The 27827-nt window shown below is 47.7% G+C and overlaps 1 protein-coding gene and 1 long non-coding RNA gene across 3 annotated transcripts in view; one reads left to right on the plus strand and one right to left on the minus strand.

Moving 5' to 3' along the window:
- Positions 1–565: 565 nt before the first annotated feature.
- On the minus strand, positions 566–27527 carry LOC143641708 (uncharacterized). The gene is made up of 3 exons (XR_013155475.1): positions 27461–27527; positions 7556–7674; positions 566–1803 (listed from the first exon to the last, which is right to left on the minus strand). It is a non-coding gene; the product is annotated as an uncharacterized LOC143641708 (long non-coding RNA).
- Jade2 (jade family PHD finger 2) overlaps positions 26378–27827 on the plus strand; it is a 52173-nt gene continuing 50723 nt past the window's right edge. Inside the window, exon 1 of one of the 2 annotated variants that reach the window (XM_076856491.2) lies at positions 26378–26441. The gene's annotated coding sequence lies outside the window, so the exon portion shown is untranslated. Of the gene's footprint in view, positions 26442–26682; positions 26776–27827 lie in introns of those variants that run through there. The other variant, XM_076856492.2, reaches the window with a different exon arrangement.

Consider the following 27827-nt stretch of genomic DNA (forward strand, 5'->3'; position numbering starts at 1 on the left):
AGTTTGATCATTTTAGTTGGTATCTACAGCTGCATGATCCATTTTGAGTTAATGTTTGTGTGCATGGTGTGAATGAGAGTCAAGGTTCATCATGGCATATGCTATCCAACTGTTCCAACACCGTTTGTTGAAAAGATTGTCCATTCCCCATTGAATTGTCTTGGCAGCTTTTGTTAAAAATCAATCGGCCATACGTGTGTGGGTCTACTTTTATCTCTATACCAATGACACATTTTTTACACTAGTTTTTTTAATATACCTGAATTCATTTCCAACAAGGTCTGAGGTAAAGACCTGGACTTATTTTGTTCCACTTAGTTAACCAATTCTCTCTCTCTCTCTAAAAGGAGTCATGCTTCTTTATCCCAATTGTTTTATAGATAATAATCTATGTTATCTATAGACTTATTATGCCATATGTAAGTCTATTTCTGGGCAATTCTCTTTCATTGAGATGTCTGTGGTTTAGTATCAGTTCTGTGAAGAGAATTTTTGTTTTGTTTTATTTTGATACCAGGGATTGAATCCAGGGATGCTCAAAAACTAAGCCACATCCCCAGCCCCCTTTTTTTTTTTTTTTTTGTATTTTATTTAGAGACAGAGACTCTCTGAGTTGCTTAGGGCCTCACTAAGTTGCTGAGGCTGGCTTTGAACTTGCAATCCTCCTGCCTTAGCCTCCTACGCCATTGGAATTGCTTGTGTTCACCACCATGCCCGGCTGAAAAGAGTTTTAATTAATATTCCCACTGGGGTGCTGTGGATATAACTCAGTGGTAGAACATGGGCTTAGCCTGCTGTACATCCTGGGCTCAATTAAAAAAAAAAAAAAAAAATCCTACCAGGGAGTAAAGAAGGAGCCAGGAACCTTCACCTGCTCTGGGAAGACTCCCTTCCTCATACTACCAGCACAAGCAAAGAACACTTTCCTCCACCCTCTAACAAACCCAGCCTGGCCACCACCTTCTGCCCTGGCCCATTGGGACTGTTCTCATCAGGCTCTTTAACCTTGTCCATATAAGCCCCCAAAAGAGGCCCAGAAATCTCAGACACCCCTCTCCACAGAACGCTAGGCCCCATGTGACTCTATCCCTCTTCTGATCTCATCTCCCACCTTACCCAATTTCAGAAATTCTACAATGGGATTCTCTAAAACTTATTGAATTGCCTCAAATAAAACCTCCCATGTTCCCAACTCCTTTCTGAATGTCCCCTTCACTTTCTTGTTCTCGTGGGAAACTGCCTCTCCTGTGAGCCTTCGGCTTCCTCTCCAATCTCTCAGGAGGCTCCTGTCTCCCCTCTTGTGGGATCTTGTCCTTGCATCTAGAGATGGGGAAGTACCATTCAGCTTCTCAATGCCATTTCCAGACAGTCTGTCCTCCTCCTTAGAAACCCCTGTGGTTGGGGCTGGGAGTGTTGCTCAGTGGTAAGGCACTTTCCTAACACGCACGAAGCCCTGGGTTCCGTTCCCAGCCCCACAAAAAAGAAAAAGAAACACCAATGGTTGAATGTCACATCCTCAGATAAGAACACCCACTATTCCTCCTCCCATTCCTTGAGGAAGTTAGCTCCCTGCCCAGGGTCTCGACATCCAGTGGCACGCCTGCTGAAGTTTTTCATTTCAGCATTAGTGTAGATGAACTAGCCCCTTAGGCCTCTTCACGATCTCGGCTTCCACAGTATCTCAGCCTCTCTGGCTCATGGAGCCAAACTTCAAAATAGTCTTTATCTGGGCTGGGGCTGGGGCTCAGTGGCAGAGTGCTTGCCTAGGATGTGTGAGGCACTGGGTTCGATTCTCAGCACCACCTATCAATAAACAAAAAATATAGGTTCATTGACAACTTAAAAAAAAATAGTCATTATCTGTCAATGCAGTCCCTTCTTTATCTTAGTTTCATACAACCTGCTCTCAGGAAAACATGGCTGTCTTCTCCAGTTAACTTCCTCTAATACCTCCAACCCACAATTCTTCCAGGAACCTCTTTTTTTTTTTTTTTTTTTTTGCAATACTGGGGATTGAACCCAGGGCCTTAGCTCCTGTTAGGCAAGTGCTCTACCCCTGAGCTACATCTCCAGCCCAACTTGCTAAGGCTGGCCTCGAACTTGTAATTCTCCTGCCTCCGCCTCCCAAGTTGCTAATATTGCAAGCGCACACCCTAGTGTCGGCTCCTGAAACCTACCAATCCAAGCAGATGTTCTCACCTTCGCTGGTCTAGCGCCCCACTTCACTCCTGACTCAGCTTGGAGTCCATGATCCTACATTACATTCTCTGCTAGAGTATAATCACCTGGCAAAGCCAGGCCCCTGGTTAAATTCAGCCCTCTACCCCCTCAACACATGCAGCTCCGGCTGGCTAGGGCTGAAGACAAACCCAGGTCTGGGCTGACCCGTCTTTACTTATTTATTTATTTATTGGTAATGGGGACACAGCCTCATGCATGCTAAGCATGCTCTCCACCTCTGACCTTCACCCCCAGCCCCCAGTCTTACTTTAAATTAATGACCACACCCCTCCATCAATGAGACCTCAAAGCTGCCTAACCATTATACTACATCCCCAAGTCTATTCACACCCTCTCTCCTAGACGACTGCTTCACACCTCCTCCTCCACCTCACTCTCAGCTGACAACCTCTTCCGATTTTGCTAAGAAAATAGAAGCCCTCAGAACAGAAGTTGCACCGGCTCAGCGGCTCCCCCGCCCACCTGCATCTGTGCCCATCCACTCTGCTGCCCTCCCACTAAGACGGCTGAATCGCCCCTCCTCTGTCAGGGCAGCCCCCTTTTTGGGCACCAGATGCCGTCCCCACCTGCCTATTCAAAGGCTTCTCGCCAACATTCACCCCCTTCTCACCCATACCACCCAAACTTCCCTCTCTCCAGGATTATTTCCATCAGCACACAAAAAGGCTGTGATTTTTCTCTCTTAAAGAAAAACTTCCTCATGACCTTATATCCTCCTCACCCCTGTCTCCGCTCCTCTTTGTGGCATAATTACTAGAAGGAATTGGCCCTTCTTTAACCTTCAAGCCCTCTCCTCCCTTCCTTTATCCCTGCGGCTCCCATCAGGAATCCGCCCCTCACTGCTACCCCAAAACTGCCTTTGCCAAGGACTCCCTCTCCATGTCAAGTCCAGGGGCCAATCTCTGGGCCTGGCCTTCCTTGCACCTCTGTAGCAGGTAAGAGTTCATCTCTCCCTCCTTGGTGTCAGACTCTCAAGCCACCCTTCCTCCCTCTAAGGTTGCCCCTTCCCTCTGTCTTCTGCTGATGGGTGCTCCCCTCCAAGGATCTGTTCTCATCTTAGTCTACTCTCCTCCCTTCATAATCTTCCTCCAGGGACCTGGCTTTAAGCACCATTCTGTTGCGGATGACTTCCAAATTTATATCCCTGGCCTGAACCTTCTTCTGGATTCCATCTCCTATTGTTTCTAGGCAATCTCCTGAAGCTGAATCATGGCCACCCACTTCCAACCAAGCTCAGCTTGCCAATTTTCCCCAGTGCACAACTGGCCTGCTTTCCTGTAGATGCTTGAGTTTTGACTCTCAATCTAGAGGGCGAAGTCAAGGAGCAGCAGTATAGAACTGTAACCTCAGCCTCTCAGGAGGCTAAGGCAGGAGGATCTAAAGTTTGAGGCCAGCTTGGGTAACTTGGCAATATCCTGTCTCAAAATAAAAAATAAAAAATACTGAGGATGGGGCTGGGGATAGAGCTCAGTTGGTAGAGCGCTTGCCTCGCATGCACAAGGCCCTGGGTTCAATCCCCAGCACTACACACACACACACACACACACAAAAAAAAAAGTATTGTGGTCAAGTGCCTCTTGGTTTAATCCCCAGGACCGAAAAATATGAAAATTGAGACTTTTCCTCTGGGTGCCCCCTGGAGCAGAGGCAGTGGTTCAGTGAATGTGGTGGGCTGGTTGATGGCGCTCTCTGCCTTAGGCTGCCTCACGTGCAGCACTCCTGGCCAAGCTCCAGGACCATTGTGACTGCATCTCCACAACTCACAGGTATACAAGTGCCTGCCCTTTGACCTTGCATTCTTTGCTTGTTGTATTTCCTTCCTGCTTTTCTCTCCGGGTACTGGGGCATAATGACACATTCCAGGAGGACACTGCTGATGGACTTTGCCCATCTATGTTGTGGCTTCCATGCCATGCTGGGATCATCTCCTCTGGACTTTGCAACCCTCTGGAACCCTACAGGAGAAGGGCCAAGTGAGGAGCTTTGTATGGCTGACCTCTCTGGCTCCTCTTCTGGAGGGAATCCATCTTGCTTTTTCAAGGTGGGTTGTGTCCCCTGCATCCTGGGACCCACAGATGTGAGCCCCACAGTGCTGCTTCCCACAGAAGGAGGTATCTATCCTCCAAGAAGCCTCCTGAGCGGGCTTCGCAGCAGTGGATAGCAACTGGGCTGTCTTCCTCTCCTGAAACCACTCAAAGCTGCAATTTTACAAACCAAGAATTAAAGCCTGGAATACTGAATGCCCTGCGGTCTCCGAAAGTGGGAGGATCCTCATGTTGGATCTGCTTCCCTCAGAAGTCAGGCACATTGGCAGGAGGTACCTGGGTACATGAGCAATCTTGGGGCAATGCTAATCTGCTTTTTCCTCAGCTTCAGATTATCTGGCAGTGTCTAAATTGAATTATTAATTTAGTCCTGTGTGCCCGTGTCACTTTCCCAGACAACTAGTTTATTCATGACTTGCACACTATCTATTTCAACATGCAATTTGCAATGAAAGTTGAGTGATCAGCAATACCATAATTAGTTGCAAATGTCTGTGCTTGTATTTGTTTGGTGTAGGGGCTTTTTCATTAAAGTGACGGAGGCCAATAAATGCCATGACTTTGCCCTGGGACAAAGCTCTAGCAGCAGTTGAGTCATGGACCAGGGACAAGCCTGTTGGTAAAGAGACTGTGGGGACTAGAGATTGCAGCATCAGGAGCTGTGTTCATCATAACATACTCTGTTTTCACAAGAGTAAATCCAGGTTGGGTGAAAGATCCATGAAGGGGAAGAAACCTGGAGTTGCCCTGTATGGCCTCCCTGCTGAAGTCCCCCAGATCTGATTATGTGCCACCAGTAGGAAGGGAGCTTGTTACCTGGTGGAGCATCTCTACTTCTGAGATTGTTCTTTCTTTTGGGGCTCCCACCTTCCAGTTGTGGGTCATCCTGTGTTCTGGTCTCAACTGAAAAACTATTACATTGCATAAACGAGGACAGGTCTCTAAGCCTCAATCTATCCAACTGAAAAAAAAAAAAAAAAAAGGGAGGTATTATCTAATTGTCCTGCCCCAAGAATTATCACAGTCAGGGTTCCTAATTGCAAGTAAAAGAAAATGATTCATTCATTCGTTTTCTCTCTCTGTCTCCCTACCACCCTCTCTCTCTCTCTCTCTGTCTTTCAGTGCTGGAACCCAGGGCCTCATGCATGCTAAGCAAGTTGTCTACCACTACCTATATCCCCAGCCCTGAAAATGACTGTTAAGTAATAAATTGGCTACATTGGATTAAGCAGGAAAATAATAAGATGATTAGGCAGCTCAGAAGATCTCTGGGCAGAGTAGCTTTCCCAGAGGCTAGACAGCCAGAAACAAGGCCCCAAATCACACACTACAGAACTAACATAGTTAAGGCCTTACTGCCATAATCGTCAAAGCCACCACCATGCGGACTCTGCAGCCAAGGCAGTGGGCACCCCTCCCACATCTTCCAGTGCTGCCATCTCCATCACCCTGAGAGTGCCAGCCTGCTGCACCCATAGTACAGAGAATTCTGTGGTCCTTGCTTTTCGGTGGTCAGACTGGAGCCTCCATGTTTGCTGTCAGAGCCTAGATCAAGTGCCCTTGCCCAGCCACTGGGAGGGTGGGAAAAGCCACAGGCTTCTGTGGTGGGAAGTGGGCTCCGCCTCATAATGAGGGGAACTTCCCATCACAGGAAGAGGGCTCAGGTCCTGGGGAGCCAAGAGGGAAAACAGAATCAAGTAAGATATGAATGTTAGCTAGGAGCTGTGGCACTCGGAATCTCAGCAATTTCAAAAGCTGAGGCAGGAGGATTTCAAGGTCAAGGCCAGCCTGGGCAATTTAATGAATGCCTGTTTCCAAATAAAAATATTTAAAAAAAATGGCTGGGGAAATAGCTCAGGGGTAGAGCACCCCTGGGTTCAATCCCCAGTACCCTTTCCAAAAAATTCTGTCCAGTTGTCAAAACACATGTTCTGGTTTGAGTTCTGATATTAGAGGCTCCACTGATGCCTGAAGAGGGATAATAGAAGGCTGAAGGTCCAGTAGTGCATGTGCTCTGCAGGCCCCAAGCACCTCCAAGTAGCCTGAGCTCAGCAGAGCTGTTGAGCAGGGTAAGGATGGGATCCCACCAGAGGCTGCAGGGTTTAGCATTTCCAAAACACTTTTGGTAGTTTGCCTAGCAAGTATTTGCAGCATGAGAAACGAGGTTGTGATGTTGCCTTTCCCCACCAATATAGGGAATTCTAGAAATATCACCAGAAATTTCAGACTATGTTTTTTAAAAAAAATATTAACCCCAGGTAAAATCATTTGAAAACTGCTCAGCCATAACCTCTAAAGCTAAACATAGGCATGTCCTATGGCTCCACAATTCCACTCTTAAATATGCACTCCCAGCAGAGAGGCACACATGCATATCCCAAAAGACATGTACAAGTTGTAATAGCCAAAGCTGGAAGCAACCCAAATTTCCATCACCAGTGGAATGAATAAATAAATTGTGGTATAGTCATAAAATGGAATATAGCAATGAGACTGAGCAAAGTATTTTATCCTCAACAACATGAGTGAATTTCATTCAGCAAGAGAAGCCAGGCATAAAAATAGTCCATACTATAAGATTCCATTGACATAAGGTTCAAAAATCAGGCAAAACTAATCTATAGTGTCAGAGGCATGATGTTGGTTACTCCTAAGACAGTGACTTGGAGAGGGGACAGAGGACTTTGGGGGCTGGGGATGCTCTGTTTCTGGTCACATAAGTGTGATCAAAGGAATGTACATTTAGGATTTGTGCACTTTTCTGCATATATATGATACTTCAGTGAAAAGTTTACTTAAAAAAAATAGGGGCTGGGGGGCTCAGAGATAGAGCATTTCCTAGCATGCACAAAGTCCTGAGATGTATCCCCAGCACCACCACAATAAATAAATAAGTCTGCACTGGGCATGCAGCACATGCGTGTAATCTTAGCTACTCAGGAGGCTGAGGCAAGAAGATCACAAGTTCAAGGACAGGCTGGGCAATTTAGCAAGATCCTGTCTCAAAATTAAAAATTTAAAAAAATGACTGGTGGTATAGCTCAGTGATAGAGAACTTGCTAGTATGTGCAAGGTATGGGGTTCAATCTCCAGAAATAGATAGATAGATAGATAGATAGACAGACAGACAAACAAAACAACCCCCAGCACAGGGCTAGAGATGTAGCTCACTGGTAGAGCACTTGCCTAACATGCACAAGGCCCTGGGTTCAATACCCAATATGGAAAAAAAGAAAAGAAAAACAAGTTATGCCTCTGACCTAACCTACCCCATGCAGGAACTCCAGGGAGAGCCAGGAAATGGGCCACCTCTTTCAGTGGTGAGTTCTGCTGTTCCTTAGTTACTTGGGTTCTCCAAAGTTCTCACATCTAATGCCAGCAACCAGAGCTGTGGAGACACAGGAAAAGAGGGAGGTGGCCTAGTGAGTGACTGTTCCCAGGAGGGAGTTGAGGATGACAGAGGGCAGAGAGGAGGCCTGCAGAAGGCTGGCCCCGTCCTTGCCTGAGCAGACCATTCAGACCACTGTCAAGGCCAAGTTGAGGTCAGTTTCCCACAGGCCTTCCAAGAATTGTGCTGCTCAGATAAACCCCTTCCTAAGCCCTCTGGAAGACAAAAGAGAGTGTATTTTATTGTAGGACTAGGGCAGGGGTGGGCAGAGGCACTGAGCCCACTTCAGAACTGGCATTGACAGTTCTCCGTCGCTTGAAGCCTCCCAGATTGCCAAGTCCCTGCTGGCTCAGCACGACTCAGGGCAAGGCTGAGCATCTGGCCAGCTTCCAATGATGTTCACCTAAGTGGGGGAGGGGAGCTGCTGGAGTAATGTGCCCTGCCCCTGGCACCTTCTCTCAGGGACAAGCTCCCCACCCCATGTGGAAAAGGCCTAAGAGTGCCCTGCACATAGTAGGTGCTTCTGGATCATTATTAAAAGTCTGCATGGGATGGAGTTTCCAGTGCTGGGGGCAGGATCTGGGTCTACCTTAATGCCAGAGAAGTATCCACTGTGTGGACTGGAGACACCTCAGGTTGGGCCCAGAGAGGGCAGGACCTGCCCTAGGTCACACAGTAGTCTCTGGTGTGCAACCAAGTATTGGAGAAGAGGATGACCTCAGCTTAGAAGACAAGGCAGTGGACCAAAGAAAAGAAGTGCCTCCCTACCACCCTTTACCCCATTGACCAGACAGGCAAACTGAGTCTTAGAAGGGAGAGGTTGGAGTTGGTCCCTGCCTCACAGGTAATGTGCTGAACCTTGACTCAGTGCTGTGCTGTCACGCCCACTCCTCTGATCTCTGCCTCCTTCTCCCGTTCTGAGTTTCCTCAGAAGAGCATCACTGCCCACTCACACTCATCCTCTGCCTGCTTCTAGCACAGGAGTTCACAAACTGTTTCTGTAAAAGGCTAGTTAGTAAACCTTGTTGGCTTTCAGTCAATAGGTGCCTGAGGTCTGTGTCACAGGCACCTAGCTCTGCCCTGGAGCCTGGAAGCAGCCAGAGACAGTCTGTAAATGCACGGGCATGGCCGTGTGCCTTTATGTATGCATGCTGAAATTTGCATTCCATGTAATTTTTACATGTCATGAAGTATTATTCTTCTTTAGGTTTGTTTTCAACCATTAAAAATGTAAAATCTATTCTTAGCTCATGGGCTGTACAAAAACAGGCAACAGGCCAGATCTGGCCTTTGGGCCACAGTTTGCCAATTCCCTCTTCTGGAATGTGCTGTCCTGGGGCTGGGACTCCCCAGAATCACTGAGGCAGAAAGTCATGTCCTATCACACAGGTGGTGATAGAGTGGCCAACAGTTCTGGTTTGCCCGATTGAGGGTTTCCTAGGATTCAGGATTTGGGGTGCTAAAAACGGGACAGTCCCAAGTAAACCAGGGTAGTTGGTCACCTTCCATGGTTATGGTTACCCCAGAAAGAGACAGGATTCAGGAAGCAGCCAGCCAGGGCCTTCGTGTGGCCCCTAGGGTCTGCTTAGTCCTTGCCAGTCGCCTTAGGGCCTTGTGCCACTGTGGCCAGCCCTCCACAGGGAGGTGGCCCATCCTCCAATCCTCTAAGAAAAAAAAAAAAAAAAAATCTGTGGTCTGGGCGCTCTCAAAAGGCAGGAAGTTGAATCATCAACGCCAGTAACGACTCAGGCAGCCTGTGGGTCTGCCTGGGGAGCTCAGGGCTCCAGGCCCACAGGGCTGGCTGCTCACTTTGTTGCTCCCTCTCTGAACAGGAAAGCTCCAGAGTAAGGCTACTTAAGAAATGAGAGCTGTTGAGTGAGGTGGGAGGATGGCAGGTTGATCTGAACTTCCACCCAGCTTTGGTCTCTACTCACTGTGTGGCTTTCGGTGACCCCCTTGCCTCTCTGTTTCCTGGCTTTGAGAAATGCTGATTCTTGAAATCCCCTAGAATTAGGAGTGTAAGTGGTGACCAAAGTGAGAGTGCTGTGGGTTCTGGAGGACTCAGCTTTAGCTGAGTGGTGCTCAGTTGCACACTCCATCTCCTGCTTGCCTGGGAACAGGATCTGACAACTACCCAAGTGCAGACTGAGAAGGCTGGATTTAGGGGAATGCAGAAGAGGGACAGAAAAGAAGGACCAGATAAAAGAGGGTTACCCACAGATATCAATAATAATCATGCCTCCTGTGTTTATTAATCACTTCCTAGGTGCCTAGCCCCTGGGTGGTCTTACTTGATCTTTTTTTGAGGGGGTGGTACCAGGGATTGAACTCAGGGGCACTCGCCCACTGAGCCACATCCCCAGCCCTATTTTGTATTTTATTTTGAGACAGGGTCTCACTGAGTGGCTCAGTGGTAGAGTGACCCTGGGTTCAATCCCAGGACCAACTAATAAATAAATAAGCAAGCAAGCAAGCAGACAAATAAATGGATTATCATTATTTCTATATTATAATTAAGATGAGTTTCAGAGTGGTTAAGTATGTTGTCCAAGGGCGCACAGCTACCCAGTAGTGCAGTTCGAATTAATCCCTATGTTAGGTTGCATCTTTGAGAGGTAGGGACTCAGAAAGCCCACAGGTATCAGGAGGAAGATGAGTTTCCTAGAGAACTGAAGTGTAGGATGTAGTTGCACAAGACAACTAAGAACAGCAAGAAATCTGGGATCTTGGTGACTGTGCCCCCAGACAAGCAGGATCATGTTCAGCAGACTCTCAGATGACCTCTCAGGGCCTGATGAGGAATTGGGACACCCAGCAGAATTCTGCTGCAAAGAGTGACTGAACATTTCCTTTCTGAGCAAAAGCGCTGGCCCTGCTTCTCCAAGGGTGCGCCATGGATAGGCATGGATAGGTCCCTATCCACTCAGTATGGTTGCCATGCTCAGGCTCAGACCGTGGACCACAAGCCCTACGCTGCACACTCTGTGGTCTCTCTCCTCCCCTGTGAGTTAGGAGACAATGAGGGCTCATGAGGGTTTGACCAGCCTGAGCAAAGGACCAAGCCCCATTGGATCAGAGCCAATAGGGCCCCTGGCAGGGTTTGTTTCAGTGGGCTTCTAGGCATGGGGACAAGCCCCAGCTTGCTGTCTTCAGGAACAGAGCTGGCAGACCATTCCAGGGAAAGATGCCAATCTAGGTGCCCCAGGCCAGGAACTGGATCCCAGCATGAGATCAGTCCAGACCTAGAGGTGTCTTCTCCCCTGGGAGCAGTAGACTCAAAGGTGGTGCATTCCTTACCCTCTCCGGGGCACCATAAAATCCCCCCAAGAAGCCCTTACCCTAAGAAGCCTTTTGTTTCTGTCTGCTTCATGGGCACTGACCAGTATTGATAAGGATGGGGCTCCAGGGGCTTCATTAGCTTGAGGACCTACTAGGGGCACTCCTGGACAATGCCTTGGGATGGAGAAGGGGGGCCTGGAATTTGGGAGCGGGGACTAAGGCTAGCCTCCTGACCCCCCTGCCTCGGGACTGGCCTGAACTGCTAGGCCTCTGGAGCCAAATCATCTCGCAGACATTTGGCTTCCATTATCTGGCTATTTTGGGCAGCCCTGGGCTAGACTTGATTATTGCAAACCCGAAATAGTTCTTTATTAGACATGGCTGGCTCGCCCTCCTAAATCAGTCTTTTCGAGCCCCTGGGGTCTGGTGGGGAGCACATCTCCCCGTGCGCCCTCCAGGCCCTCTGGCAGGAAAGAAGGAGCCAACCAGGGCTTCGGCCCAGAGTACACACTCATGGGCACAGGAGGACAAGTGGAGGAACCGGGCCTGCGGGCAGGTCCGGGCCCTGCCCTCTTCCCTGCCCCCTGGCTTCAGCTGGCCCGGCCCCCAGCTCCTCCCCTAGGAGAGAGGGCAGAACAGGACTGGCTGGTTGAGGACCCTGCAGGACTGTGCCCGCCTGTCTACTGGGGAGTGCCAGCCTGGGTGTGGGGCCTCCACGGTCCAAAGGCCACCAACAGCCCAGCCACTGGGAGTGTGTGAAGGGGTGGTTCTCAGCCAGGGAGGTGCAGGGCACTCGGGAGCAGGAGGGAGAGAGGAAGAGGGTGAGTGCAGAGCCCACTGAGGGGCCTGGGAACCTCCCTGTCTGCCTCAGCTTCCCCTCACCTCACAGCCTGCTACCTCTGGATACAGCTCCCCAGAACAGCTGTTCCTGCATCTGGGGGACAAATCTCCTGTAGGATTTGAGTGAGATGTCACCAGGCTACTGCTGGCCTGAAGCAAGTCTCTGCCCTGCTACTTTCCTCCCCCAAGGGCATTCATTTGTCCTTATCAGATGCTGTCAGACTTGCTAATCGTGGAGTTTCTGGCACCTGACAGGTGGGTTAAGGAGAGGGCTGGGTCACATTTATTTGCAGGTCCCCCACATGGCCTCAGGTGGGCTGCATTCCGTGGCATCCCTGGTCACAGGTGGGGGCCACAGGGTTCCCAGTGGCAGAAGAGAGCTCCGGCAGGATGCAGCCTGACTGGGCCGGAGCAGGATTGTGCAACAGTCAGGGCTGTTTATGTCTAATGGCTTTGCCTTTAAGGTGCTGTGGACCCTGTCATGGGGACATCCAGGCACAGGTGAAAAGCCTGGCAGGGCTGGTACACGTGGATTAGTTGAGGGCAATGACTACCAGAATCTGGAAGAGGCCAGGAAGGATTCTCTCTCAACCCTTTGCAGGGAGCATTTCCAAATTTATTTTCTTATTTATCCCAATTTCAGACCTTCAGTCATCAGAACTGGAGAATAAAATTCTGAAGTTTTAAGTCATCCTGTCGGTGGGACTTTATTAACAGCAGTCCTGGGACACTAACACACCAGGGCTGGTTCTGCTGCCTGGAATGACCACACCCCTCGAGCTCATCCTCTAGTCTCTTACTTTCCATCACCTGTTCTATGCACCCACCTCTGTGTGCCCCAACTCTGAGCCCTTCCTTCTGTAGCAGATCTGTAAGGTTTGCTGCCAGCCTGTCTCCAGATTAGACTTCAGGCTCCTTGAAGGTAGGGCCTGAGCTGTAGCTTGACGCCTGACACATAGTAGGTGCTCCTTAAATGTGAGATGGATGAAGGCTCTGCCCAGGAGTGATGAGCCCCTGTGAGCCTGACCTAGCTTAGGCTGGGGACTTGGCAGTCCTCAGAGACCACAGCATCATCCATACGGGCCACTGCCAGCTCCTCCACTCTCCAGATCCCTCCTGGCTCCTTGTGATTCTGAAGAACTTGGGGAAATTCCTAACCTTTCCTTTCAATCGGGCCATTGGCCCCTGGAATCAGCCACAACGTAACTGCTCAGGTCCCTCCAACAAGGGGACTGTGTCTGTGGCCCAGATGACTCATGCACACTGCTCCATCCCGCAACCTTGGGCGGGACTTGTGCTGGGGATGGTGCCAGCCAGCTCAGCCAGGAGCCTGGACATCCTGTTGCCCCAACCCAGTCCCTAGGAACAGAGTGTACTCAAGGCTTCAGGACAAAAATCTGGATATGGGGAGGCCACGCTCGTTTGAAACTGAGATCTGAGTGATAAAAGGGACCAGAAAGGAGAAACAGCAAGTACCAAGTCCCTGAGGTAGGAATGAGCTTGACATGATTGAGAACTAAAAAGAACACAGGGGAGCCTGGAGCAGAGTGAGAGAGGTCAGTGATAAGACCTGAGATTCGATGGGGCCCACCTGGATCATCCAGGAGACACTCTCCCCATCGAGATCCTTAGCTTCATCATATCTGCAAAGTAACTTTTGCCATGTAAAGTAACATACTCACAGGTCCTGGGGAACGGAGCAGACATCCCAAGGGCAGGCCATATTCCGCCTACCATTGTCTCTCTCTCTCATCCTCTTATCTGTCTCTCCTGTTCTCCATTTCTGTTTATCTATCTACCCACCTACTTACCTACCTACCTATTTGGAACTGAATGTGTATCTATTGACCTGTCACCAGGCCACAATATATCTCTCTTCCTGTCCCTTTATCAAATATTAACAGGTTATTTATCAATCACTCCTCCATGCTTTGATCTTTCTATCTGAGAACTGCATTATCACCCTTCAGCCATCTACCTAGTACACTGTGTGTGTGTGTGTGTGTGTGTGTGTGTGTGTGTGTGTCTGTGTGGTACTGGGGATGGAACCCAGGCTTCACGCAGGCTAGGCAACAGCTCTACCACTGAGCTACATCCCCAGCCCTCGATAAGCTGACTTTTAAAACCAACTTATCATTTAGTTGTCTTCTGTCCATGATGAATTACCAATCATCTAAGTCATATCTGCTCACTTGTCACAGACGTGGACTTTCTTTCCCAACAAATAAAGTCAGTAAATATTCACGGAGGGCTTGCTATGTTCTCTGTGGATGCAATAAGGGGCAGACACCCCAGTAGCCATACAGGGTCCTTTTCCATTATATCTTTGTCACTGTCATGCCATCATCATCAATCCATGCACACTGTCCAATTTTGTCATCCACACAGGGCTCGTCTTTGGTGGACTCCCACCAACCTGCCTTGTGCTTGATAGCCATACTGTGCATGCATAAATAATGCAGACTCATTTTACTTGATGTTGATCTTAGATAAAATGTGGGTAGAAAAGTGTATCTGCTGGGCAAGCATCTTGTACATCAAATAACAAGTCCTAAAGTTAAGTGGAAACTATTTTTAGGTTGTCTGGGCAAATAGCGCAGGAGATGGGGACTCCAGAGATGTGGCCTCAGGCATGTTCGGGCACACGCAGGCACACGGAGGCACACAACACGCCTACATTGCTACACACAAATACACACGAATGTGCCTCCTCTCTTTCTCCAGCCACCGCACCAGCAGTTCCTTCCTGGCTTTCTTCTCCCCTCCACACTCACAAAGGGCCTGAGCAGACACTTCAGCGCCAGCTCATGTCCTGCTTCATCTGGTTCCCAGTCTAAGAATGTCTCCTCCCCCTGGGCTGCCAGGTCTTCCAGGGCAAGGTTAGAGCCTGCTTCTTCTTTATTTTTATTTTTATTGTTGTAATACTGGGGATTGAACCAGGGGCACTCTACCACCGAGCTACATCCCCATCCCCAGCCTTTTTTTTTTTTTTAACATTTATTTTCTAGTTGTAGTTGTCAATATCTTTATTTTTTTATTTATTTTTAAGTGGTGCTGAGGATTGAACCTAGGGCCTCGCCCACCCTAGGCGAGCGCTCTACCGTTAAGCCACGACCCCAGCCCCTCCCAGCCTTTTTATTATTTCTTAAATTTGGAGACAGGGTCCCACTGAGTTACCTAGGCTGGCCTTGAACTGTCAGTCCTCCAGTCTCAGCCTCCCAAGTAGCTGGAATTACAGGTATGACAAGCCTGCTTCTCTGAACCCATGCCCTCCAGGCCTGGCTGGTCTGAGGACTGGACACTCAGGAACATCTGGCCTTTCCTTGAACTCAGGATAAGTAGGGGACTACAGATGCTCTCCAGGCCATCTCCCATGACCCAACACAGTCCTCTCTACCTCACCCTGGAACCGGTCTGCCCAGCCCGGATGCCAGGGTTCTTCTTTCTATGGAACTTGCCTGGAGGAACTGTGTCAGCCAGATAATCTGCCTGGAGCTGGCCTCACGGGGATCTGCTCAACAAGAATTCCCTTGTTTCCAAGCATATTTGTGGCTCTGGCATTGAGTGCCAGCTCCTGTCCAGGGCTCTCCTCTGGGCTGCCGCCGGAGAGCAAGCACATTTGGAAGGGCTCGCCATCTGCTAGGCTGCAAGTCCTGGACATCCGGTAGTCATAGCGCCCAGGGCCACCCCAGCTTCACAAGTCACTTTCTCCAAGGCCCTGGGGGGAACAACTTCCTTACTCAAGGCTGAAGGAGGATCCCAAGGCTGCCACCTTGCTCCCTGGAGCACTTCGCACAGTGGAAGGCTATCAAGGCCAAGACACCATTAATGAAGGCTTGACTGGGGGAGGCACATCAGGGCCAGCAGGTCCTACAGTCCCTGGCCCCATGCTGAACCTTGATTCTCAGCCACATGCTTGACCCTGTTCAAATCCAGTGTCTGCCCTTCTGGAATCCTGTGGTTTCCTCCTGCAGGGACCTCATTTAACATATCTCTGAAGCCTGAAGCCAGCCAGGGGTTGGGCCCAGAGCAGCACAGATACGAACCTTAGCACAACGCAAGCCAATGAAATCCGAGAGCCCAAGCCCTGGCTTCATGCAATCTTTCTTTCCCTTACAGCCAGCACACAAGACCCACTTAGGGGTTCTCATTAACCACTTGGGATCCACCAAGTAATGAATTATCCCTACCTTTGCGGCCTCAGGAGCAGTCTGGGCCAGGTACTTTCAAGCTAAATGTGTTGGGAAGAAATGGAACTCTACCTACCGAAGAAGGGATCTCCTTCTGGAGGCCATGCTGCTCAAAACCCTTTTTCCTGCTCAGTTCATAATAGCTAAGCTATGGAACCAACCTAGGGGACCTCCAACAGATGAATGGATAAAGAAAATATAGTATATATACACCGTGGAATATTTCTAGGCCATAAAGAAGAATGGAATTGTGGCATTTGCCATAATGGACAGAACTGGAGACCATCATGCTAAACGAAATAAGCCAATCTCAAAAAACCAAAGGCTGAATGTTCTATCTGATATGCAAATGCTAATACGCAATGTGGGGAGGGGGAATAGAGGTTTATTGGATTAGACAAAGGGGAATGAAGGGACGGGAGAGAGAATGGGAACAGGAAAGACAGTAGAATGAATCGGACATAACTTTCCTACGTTCATATATGAATACATGACCACTGTAACTCCACATCAATGGGAAGTTACACTCTATGTATGTATAATGTCAAAACATTCTACTGTCATATATATATATAAACTTTTTCCTCTTTCTACACAGGTTCCCAGCTCCAGCCCAGTCTACCCAAGTCCCATCAGGTCAAAGGGAAGTACAGATTTTCTATGCACTTGCTGGAGCTCAAGTTCATGAGAAGGCTCTGGAATGTAGTTAGGGTCTGAGGCTGGTCCAACTGAAACAACTCAGAGAGACCCTGACCTTGGAGCCAACAGGCCCTGGTCTACACAAGGGATAGCACTAGTACTAGCCCCAAGACTGCTTTCCAAGAGCATGGTGCCTCCCAACAATGCTTCTGTCCCTGGAAGATTTTAAGCATCTGTAGGTCAACCAGAAGCACCCAAAAGCAGAGAGCTTCTTGGGTGTTCTGCAACAATCACAGGATCCACTCCTCTCCCTCTCTATTTTCACCCCTTACATTCCAATACAAGTAACAAGTATCATTTTGATGTGTCTTTTTGCAGATTCTTTCCCCGCACCAAGACCAAATTACACATATGTATGTGTTTCTGCAGGTCTTCAGATAAAAATGCACACTTCGGGGCTGGGGCAGGGGTGGCTCAGTAGCAGAGGGCCTGCTTAGCAAGTAGGAGTTTTATCCACGGAACCAAAAGTGCGGGGGGGCTTTCATTTTGTAGGGGTTTTTGTTGTGATTGGTTTTGTTGTTGTTATTGTTGTTGATTGCAAATGACACCACATGGTACCTAGTACCTTGCAACTTGCTCGTCATTTATGCTTTCCTTGGGGCTCTTTCCACACATTGTGTGTGTCCACACATTGCCACTCCCTCCTCTGCATCCTTGTCCTGTTTGCATTGTGCTTTATTTAGTTAGTCCTCTAGTCATGGACACTCAGCTGCTTCCAGGGTCTCACTGTTCTAAAGAGTGCTATAATACCATTTTTAAACAGGGGTCTCTTTGTGCCCACATTAGAAGGTCTCCTGGGAGGAGATTGCTGGAAGTTGACTTGCACAGTCTCATCTCCTCCTTGCAACCTGGAGCACCTACAGGCAGATGCCTGTACCTTCAGGTTACCTTCACCTCAGGCAGCTCCTAGTAGATTTTCCTGGACAGAGGGAAGTTCCCTCCTGCGGAGAAGCTCCAGGGTTGGCACCCTACGCTGTACCAAACTGCACTGAGGTGAACCAGGAAGACACCATCCCTCTCTCTGGAATATCCTTCACCGTCCCTGTCTCATCTAAATCACCACCTGCTATCATTTGGATGTGTCTTGTTCCCTATGGATTCATGAGTTGGAAGTATGATTCCTAGCGTGGCAATGTAGGAGGTGATGGAAACTTCAAGAGCCAGGGCATTGTCAGGCGCTGGTGGCACACGCCTGTAATCCCAGCGGTTTGGGAAGCTGAGGCAGGAGGATGGCCTCAGCAACTTAGCAAGGCGCTAAGCAACTCAGTGAGACCCTGTCTCTAAATAAAATACAAAATAGGGCTGGGGATGTGGCCCCTCAGTTACTCGGTATCCCTGAGTTCAATCCCCTGTACCAAAAAAAAAAAAAAAAAGAGCTGGGGCATAGGCCTGGGGTGTGGAGAGGGCTTGCCTTGCCTATGCAAGGCTCTGGGCTTGGTTCCTAGTACTGAGGGAAAAAATAAAGAAAACAAGTAGAAAAAGAAATAAAGAGGCAGGGCCTAGTGGAAAGTCCTCAGGCCATTGGGGGTCTTGTCCTCTGAAGGGAATGCTGGTGCCCTGAAGAATGTTCTGGAAAGAGCATTGTCATTAAAAACTGACCCTGATCTCCCATTCTGGCTTCTTGTCTCATTTAGTTTATTTTTTGCAGTATTGAGAATCAAACCCAGGACCTCACACAGGCTAGGCGAGCACTCTACTATTGAGCTACATCCCCAGTCCTTTTTATTTGATTTTGAGACAGGGTCTCACTATGTTGATCAAGCTAGACTTGAACTTTCCATCCTCCTGCCTCAGCCTCCTGAGTAGCTAGGATTACAGGTGTGTGCCACCACGCCCACTTGGCTTCCTGTCTTAAGATGTGATCTCTTCCTCTTGTGTGCTCTCCTGTCGGCGAGATGCCATCCACCATTTGGTGCTCACCAGAACAGAAATAATTATGGCGCCATGTCCTTAAAGTTTCAGAACTGTGAGCTAAATAAACCTCTTTTCTTTATAAAGTTTCCAAGCATCAGGTATTTTGTTATAGTAATGAAAGATGAACTAATAATACTCATCTTCATGCAGGTCCATCTCCACAGCTTGCCTCAAAAAAAATCTTTTACCTATTTCAACCCCCAGGCTCCTAAGACAACTTGTTTTATTTTAGTAACCCTGCATATACTTAAGGACCTATCTTCCTAAATGGGCTTACATTCCATAAAGGCAGAATTCGAACCTGAAAATCTGTCCTGGTATATAGATGCTTTGTTTCTGTAAGTTGTTTGTGTGTGTGTGCTATTTGAAAGGCCAAGATACCCCAAGTGTGACTGTAAGTTCACCAGTAAATACATGGGAAGAATCTTTTTAAGACTGTCAGATGGGGAGAAGATTTGCTTTGTAGCCTTTTTTGGCAGTAATGGGAGTTAAACCTAGTGCCTCACACATGCAGGGTGAGTGCTTTACCCAGCACTAGATTTGCTTTGATTTTTCGTAAACCCTGGGAAAGGTGAAAGGGTTTTGTTTACATTGCTCAACTTGACTTAGAGCCAGTGCCTTTGGTTCTTGGTGGCTCTTGGATTGGGCTGGGCCCCTCAGCTCTGAGTGGGGTGTGTCACACTTGACTTGGTTGGGCAGGCCCCTGACTTGGCTGGACTTACTGGCTGCTGCCAGTTTTGGAGGAGGCGTTTGCAGGCCCCAGGGATCTTCATTGCCTTCTGCCATCTGTGGCCAACGGGCTAAGTCTGAGAGTCTAAGAAGGGACAGGTGGCCTGGCTGGCACATTCTGCAGACATCTCCTGGGACTGGTCAGTACCATCTCTGAACTGGAAGGCTAGTGCTCTGAGGGGCACCTCTCCCAGGCATGCAGTATCGTACATCCCAGGTAGAGCCAAGTCTGGATCCTGCCAGGGCAATGTCTTCAGCCACAGACAGCTCTGGGTGGCTTGTCCCTCTCTCCCAAGCCCCAGCTGCATGCAGTTTCTTCCTGGAGCCCAAGAGGCAAGAGCCGCTGGGTTTTGTCCTCTCGTCAATGCCAAATTATGTGTTTTGTACAGGTCTTGGCACAGAGTCAGCACTCGGGAAATATTTACTGAACAACCAATGGAATGAATGTTCACTCTTCTTCAGAGGAGGCCACGTAAAGGCACTGACTACAGGTGGGAGGGGAAAGAGTGGACTTTAGAAACAGAGGACCCAGAAGGAAGGGTGAGCAAAACTTGCCTGCATCTGATCAATCAGCAAGTCTTCCCAGACTCAACTCCTTCAGGTTCCCAGGAATTCTCTAGAAACCATAAGGTTAGGGCAGGTGTTTCCTAACCTGTGAATTCATGCTACTTCCTATGTGACCTGTGGATCAGCAGCATCAGCAGCATCTGGGAGCTTTTGAGAAAGGCAGACTCTCAAGCTCCACCCCAGACTTCATGAATCAGAATCTGCACTTGAACAAGATCCCAGGTGATGTGCATGCATCATGTCATCATTGGACAAGCAATGCCTCCAGCAGCAACTGAATGAACATCGATCTGGAACCCAAATGAGGACTTCTCACCTGGCACAGAGGCAAGCTGTTGGGGAGTGTGGATAACTACATCTGGGACTTCTGCCTACCTCCATGACTCAGACAGATTATTGAGTCAGATATTTTCTCTCTCCGGTCCTTGAACACTGCCTGGAACATAGCAGGCACTCAATAAATATTCAACACATGAATGTTGAACAAGTCTTAGGCTATTTTTAAGATTTATTTTTTATTTTAAAATTTGTTCTAATTAGTTATACATGACACTAGAATAAGGTGATGTGATTTTATTTTATTTTTATTTTTTAGAGAGAGAGAGAGAGAGAGAATTTTTTAATATTTATTTTTCAGTTTTTGGTGGACACAACATTTTCATTTTATTTTTATGTGGTGCTGAGGATCAAACCCAGCGCCCCACGCATGCCAGGCAAGCATGCTACCGCTTGAGCCACATCCTCAGCCCCGGTGATGTGATTTTTAAATTTTATTGATTTATTTTAATTAGGTACATATGACAGCAGAATGCATTTTGATTCATTGTACACAATTGCAGCACAACTTTTCATTTCTCTGTACATGATCACACCATATGTGCAGTCACACATGTACCTAGGGTAATAGCGCCCATCTCATTCTGCCATCTTTCCTGCCCCCATCCCCTTTCCCTTCCCTCCCTCCCCTTTGCCCAATCAAAGTTCCTCCATTTTCCCCATCACCCCCCCCCATTATGGATCAGCATCCACTTATCAAAGAAAATATTCGGCCTTTGGGTTTTTTTGGGTTGGCTTACTTAGCATAATAGTCTCCAACTCCATCCGTTTACCTGCAAATGCCATAATTTTATTCTCTTTTAATGCTGAGTAGTATTTCATTTGCTTTTTTTCAATTAAAGTTCTTATGCTATTTTTTTCAATTAAAGTTCTTAAGGTATGCTGGACCTTCTGCTTCTGGATATAAATTGCAAGTTATTTTTAAAAGGATGTTTGTTCCCACTAAGGACTCCTGGAAGAACAGCTATTGTCTAATAAGCAATTACTGAGTACCAGGCCAGTACTTGAAACCATGTGGTCATGTTGTGTTTCACAAACTGTGGTTCCTGGGTAACGGCATCAAGAATGACCATCTGCTTGTTAAAAATGCAGATGCCTGGGACAGGTCTCAGAGACCTGCCCACTGGGAACCTTTGGGGATAAGGTCTAGAAGTCTACATTTTTACTGAGTATCACCATTCCCCAGCACACTGAAGTTTGGAAATGACTCATCCCCAGTTAACAGAGAAGAAAAATGAGGCACAAACAGGATAACTGATCTATGCAAAGTCATAAAGCTGTTGAATGGTCAAGGAAGGATGCAAACCCAGGACTGTCTAACTCTGGAATGCATAGTTTTCATCATATTGTCTGTTACACTGGCAAAATTAATAGTCAGGCTAATATGTGTATTTAGCCAGATATATGGCTTTGTGTACATTTCGTTTGTCAACAAAATTTTATAGACTTGGAAGGCAGTCAAGTATGCTTTATTTCTCTCAGGATTCGTAACTTCCCTTACCATGCTTAAGGAACAGAAAGATCCTCACTAAAAGTTGTCTAAGTTGAATTTCTACAGCTATGTGGTTATACTATTCTATACATATTCACAAACATACAAAGGGTGTCTTATTTCTTTTATATATATATATGTTATAGATGGCATAATAAATACCTCTATTTTATTTATTTATTTTTGTGCAGTACTGAGGATTGAATCCAGTGCCTCATACGTGGTAGGCAAGTGCTCCACCACTGAGCTACAACCCCAGCTCTGGCTATCTTATTTTTAGTAGCATACTGGAACACATGATAGCAACTGTAAATGTTGCCACTCTTTCTTGAACCCAGTCCAATCAAGGTTTTGCTTGACACTCCATTGACATGGCTCTTATCAAGGTCACCATTGACCTCCATTTTCTGAACCTAATGATTGATTCTCCGCAGATTTGGACGTAGGGCTTTCTTTCCTCCTGTAACTCTTGCTTCCCTTGGCTTCCAGGGCATTCTATCTCTTTGGATGCTTTTTATTTATTTATTTATTTTTAGTTGCAGGTGGACACAATACCTTTATTTTTTATATATTCACGTGTAGTGCTGAGGATCAAACCCAGCGCCTCACATGTGCTAGGCGGGTGCTCTACTGCTGAGCCACAACCCCAGTCCCTAGATGCTTCTTTTTTGATGACATCTTTGCTGATTCCTCTTTGTCTTCCAGCCATCTTTGAGTCCCTTCTCTTTCTACACTTGGATCATCTCCTGTAGCTTTAAATACCATCCATCTGCTGATAATTCTTAAATAATATCTTCAGCCAAGACCTTGCCCCAAACTAAGGCTGCCATGTTGAGCTGCCTATGGGATGGCTGCACTTGATATCAAACAGGCATCTCGAGCTCAATATGTCTAACAATGAGCTCCTTATCCTCCTCCAAAACCTATTCCTTCCAGTTTCCCCTGCCTTAGCCAATGGCAATCCATCCTTCCATGGGCTTAAGGTCAAACTCTTGTAGTCATCCTTAGTGTCTTTCTCTCACATTCCATAAGCAAATTCTGTCAAAATATACACAGAATTTGACCACTTCTCACCATTTCCACCGCGGCCACTCTGGCCAAGGTAACATCTTCCCTCACTTGGTGGGTCAATCAACATGTCTTCCCATATATCCTTCTGCTTCAGCCTTCCCCCCTTTGGTCTGCTCTCTGTATGAAAGCTGAGTGACCTGTAAAATCCAGTGTCAGATCATGTCATTCATGATACCAATGACAATCCCCTCATATCACTCCAGTCAAATCCAAGTTCCTTACAGTGTCCTGGGTGACTTCTTCCTTTGACATTGTAAGCACGCTTCTGCCTCGAGTCCTGCTGTTTTGTGTAGGGATGGACAGGGGTTCTTGACCTTTTTTGTATGGTGGACTCTGAGTATAAGATCTTTTTACTTTTTTAGTTGTTGATAGACCTTTAGTTTTTTTATTTACACATGGTGCTGAGAATCGAACCCAGTGCCCCACACATGCTAGGCAAGTGTGCTATTGCTGAGCCCCAGCCCCAGCTCCTCTAAGAGCTTTAAATCCAGTTTTAAAAAAAGTTCCATAAATTATAAAAGAAAACCAATTTTATTGGTTTTCTTTTATAATTTATAATATATTACTATATTATACATTTAAAAATATCAAAAATATTTTTAAATGTATAATATAGTAATATATGTGCTTTATTAATTCATTAAATTGCAGCATAATGTTGAGGTAGTGATGAATGTAATGTTTTAAGGAATTTTCAATAACTGTAATGTGATATGAAAATATCTGTGATTTTTACTAGCAGCAGTGTCACAGGTGCTGCTAATATCACTGATTTGTTATCTGCATTCATAATTGAAGAACTGCTATGTTTTAATTAGTGAAAATAAAGATGCAATTCTTTTTCTCATCAAAGGTGCTGACCCCCTGAGTTCTACCCATTGACCTTTGAAAGGGAGGGTTCGTGGGGTCCAGGTTAAGAAGCCTGGGCTTAGAATGCTCTTATGCCCTCAATGTACCCTTATGCACATATACTGTCCCACACAACTCACTCCTTCTCCTTTTGCTTAAGAATCACATTCCTGGTGAGGTGTCCCCTGACCATTCTACTTAAAATTATACCCTTACTCTCTCCATTCCCCTTTTCTGCTTAATTCTTCCCTACATCACTTAATTATTTTCAAACATATAGATTTTTAATTAATTTATTTAATTTATTTATTTTTAATTTATTCTATTTCCACTAGAAACAGACACTAGGCACTTGTCAAATGGTGACACATTCTAGTATGGTGTCTGGCATACAGGAGTCACTCAATAAGTACTTGTTGAAAATAAGTAATGATTAAATCTGTATGACCTGTGTCTTCTCATTTTTTTCCTGCAAAAAGTTAATGAATGATTGGTGAGACTTTTAATAAAGATTAAGGAGTTATAATTATCTTCATCACTATAATTTTATTAACTTCCAATATTAACCTTAAATAGTGGCACAGAGCTGCAGGTTTCTTAGCATTCTGAATAGGCTTCCAGTTCTGTTTTCCAAGGATGCTTTGGGGGCCTGGGTTTCACACCATGTCAGGAACTATCTCTGATGCAAAGTGCCACTCATAAAACTCTTTCTTGCCAAGGTAGCTAGCAGACTCTCCCAACTCCAATCAAATCAATAATAGTAATAATACTTTTTATTTCTGGCAACCCTATAGGTCAGCTACCACTTACTAGCTATGTAATTGTTGGTAAGTTACTAAACCTTTCTGAAGAGGTAAGATTTTTTTTTTTTTTTTTTTTTTTTTTTTTGGTACTGGAGATTGAACTCAAAAACTGAGCCACATCCCCAGCCCTATTTTGTATTTTATTTAGAGACAGGGTTTCATTGAATTGCCCAGTGCCCCGCCATTGCTGAGGCTGGCTTTGATCCTCCTGCCTCAGCCTCCAGAGCTGCTGGAATTACATGCATGTGCCATCTCGCCCGGCAAGACAGGATTTTTGTGGGGATAAAATGGAATGGCCCCCACAAGGTGTAGTATAGAGCAGGTGCTCTTTAAATGATCATCCACAACCTCTTCCACCTCAGCAGGTCACTTTATAACTGCTTGCCAATGCATTTTCCCATTCAAGTTCAGCTCCTGATGGCTAGGAGGATGTCCTAGGATGTCTTCCAAGGCATGTTAACCTCCTGCAACTTGATCCAACCAGAGCAGCCCCCTTTAGGACTGCCTCTATAAATTGATGGCTCCACTCTGACTCCCGACCTCCAACATGTGACTGAGACTGTTATCTGGACCTTGACCCTGAAGCCCACCATTTATCACAGTTTCCTTTCCTGACCCTCCTGGTACCCACACTGGGAGTTCCTGTACCTGTCCTCATAGAGGGAAAGACAGAAATCATCATCCTGCTGTTTTCAGGTGTGTAGTACTTTCGAAGAGGGCTTTCACCCTTCCCCAAAATATGTAGGCACAAGGTAAGAAAGGAGAGGGTATGTGTGATAGCTCAGTGGTAGAGCATATGCTTAGCATGTGCAAGGCTTTTGGTTTAATTCAAGCACCAAATACCAACAAACAAAAAGAGGGAAGGGTCAAAGTACTCCCGTGCACCATGCATTTGAGTCTGGTTCTGCTTTACCCACACAGCATGTATACATACATATTTACATATATGTATATATGCACACATGGCCTCAGGAATCTTCCACCACTTCATTATAGGAAGAGGTAAAACACTCAGAGAGATGAATCCACTGACTCAGATCACACAGCTTCTCAACTGCAAAGTCAGGAACTGAACCCTCCTAGCCTCCAACACCTGTTTCCAGGGGTTGACCCTGGCCTGGGAAAATCCTACCAACTGACCACTGTGAGCGAGAGCCACGTCTAACTTTGAGGTGGAACCCAGTCCCCTCTTCTTGCCAGATAAGCTGCCTCATACTTTGTGAATGAAGGCCACAGAAGAGAAATGTTGCAGTGACTCCCTTTGAGCTCATATTTCTTTCTTGTTGCAAAAAGTGCTTATTTCAGCACCCATCATCTCCCTCTTTGTTGTGTAGACAATCCGCCCTGTCGGATTTGAGCTGTTATTATGAGTTTGTTTATTATTAGATTTATTTCTCCTATAAGCAAATGTGTTCACAACAGTCCATGGGGGAATCTTCTTAATTGTCACATAAATGTCATCTTATGTAAATTGAATATTTATGTTTTCATGGAAGTCGTTGGAGGGAAAAGGAAGAATAAACAACCTTCAGTCTTGGAGAGGGAAAGGGATTCACAACTCACCCACATGCCTTCAAAACCAAAAGGTAAGTTGCAAAAATCATTGGATCATCTTGGAGGGGCAGCCAAGAGAGCGGGGGTGGGGTGGGGTGGGGTGGAGAAAAAGCTGGCAACTATGCCATGGGAATATTGGGCTAGCCTCCCGGATCTCCCCAAAACCTCCAGCCAAGGCCAGACTACTTCTCTGGCTGAGGCATTTCGAGGAGGCTGAAGGTTGCCCCCAACCCTCCCCATCCAAGAGACAAGCCCTTCTCCTTCCTAGAGAGAAGGTGAGCGCGGCGGGCGCAGCGGGTTAGGTGGGTGTGGTCCGCAGCTCTGGGAACCGACCCAAGGCCCCGCCACCGCCGGCTAGCCGCCCGACAGCCCGCCCGCCTGGCGAGCGCAGGCTCTTCTTCCAGAAACTGCGAGGATCCAAGCGCACTGTTTGTGCACCACAAGGTCAAGTCGGGAAGTGGAGCCGGCGGAGGAGGGGCGATGAGGCGAAGGGTGGGGAGGGGGAGCCCCGCTTCTTAGCCAAGTACCAGCCCTTGGAAGTTGCCCCTCAGTTGTTAACCCTTTAAGGGGAATGGGCGGGACGAGCAAAAGGGAAGGGGTTGCCCCGAGGCAAACTCCTTCAGGACCCAGGACGTGCAATCACCCAACCACCCATCACCGCGTTCTTCACCCTCCGGAAATACGGGGCAGCTCCGGGCGCCTGGAGGCACCCGAGAGGGGGGAGGGGGCGACGAGCCCTAGAGGGACCCTCTCTACGGACCGCCCCTCTTTTCGTGAGGTCGCCTACAATTTCAAGTTTCCCCTGCCCGGGATGTTAGTTTCCATTTGGTGTGGGTGGGCGAGGAAGGCTGCGCCCCCTCCCCCAGACTAGTACGCGCCCCTCCCCTCCGCTCCTGCCAGCACTTTCTGCTCACTTCTGGCGCTGTAAAACGCCACGCGATTTATTCGATTCACATTTTAAAACCGGCGATTCGGAAACGGGGCCGAGGGTGAGGGTCTCCCAGCGCTGGAGTCCCGGGGGGCGGGGTGCTCAGTGCAAACCTCGTTTCCTCCGCGAGTGTCGCCTCCAGGCTGTTATTTGCAAAGAAACGTCTTTTTGACGCAGGGAGAAATGGCAAATTTTAAGTACGTCATTAATATGGCGCCAAAAGATTTTTTTAAGTATAAGCTTGCTATTTTTTTTTTTTTAAGGTTGCGGGGGGCGCCGCCCGGGTCTGGGGCGCGAAGGGGGCGGGGTGTGAGCAGAAAGTGTGAGTGAGAGAGTGGAGGGGCGGGGTATGTGTGTGAGTGTGTGAAGTGTGAGCAGACCTGATGGGACTTGCACGGGCGCAGCCGCCGCTCGGGCCCGGCCCTGGGGACAGGGCGGGCTGGGGGCGCCCCAGAGTGCTTGAGTCGGGGCCCCGCTGCAGGCAGGCGGGGGCCGGGACGGGCACCCTCCCCCCCGCTGGGGCCCGCAACACTACCTGGAACCGCCGCGGGAGCCAAACAACTGGGCGAGGGGGGGCGGTGACTGGGGGTGTCGGGAGCGGAGATCCGAGTGAATAAGAAAAAAGTGGCTACTCCCCCTCCCTCGCTCCTCCTGCCCGCCCCCACCCCACCCCCACCCCAACACATTTTTTTTTTTTCTAAAGAGATCACAAGGAAGTCTTGGTTTAAAAAGAAACAGAAACATACACAGGGGGTTGGTGAATGGTGCCGACCGCGGCCATCGCAGTTGGAGGCTATTTTTTGGGGGGGTGAGTAGCGTCCATGGAGTTACTTTGCTCCCACTCCTAGCGGCACCAGCTCGAGTCTGGCGGGCTAACCGTCCCCAGCAGGGGCGCGGGGCTG

Source organism: Callospermophilus lateralis, chromosome 5 (genome assembly GCF_048772815.1).
Source record: "Callospermophilus lateralis isolate mCalLat2 chromosome 5, mCalLat2.hap1, whole genome shotgun sequence".
Classification (NCBI taxonomy): domain Eukaryota; kingdom Metazoa; phylum Chordata; class Mammalia; order Rodentia; family Sciuridae; genus Callospermophilus; species Callospermophilus lateralis.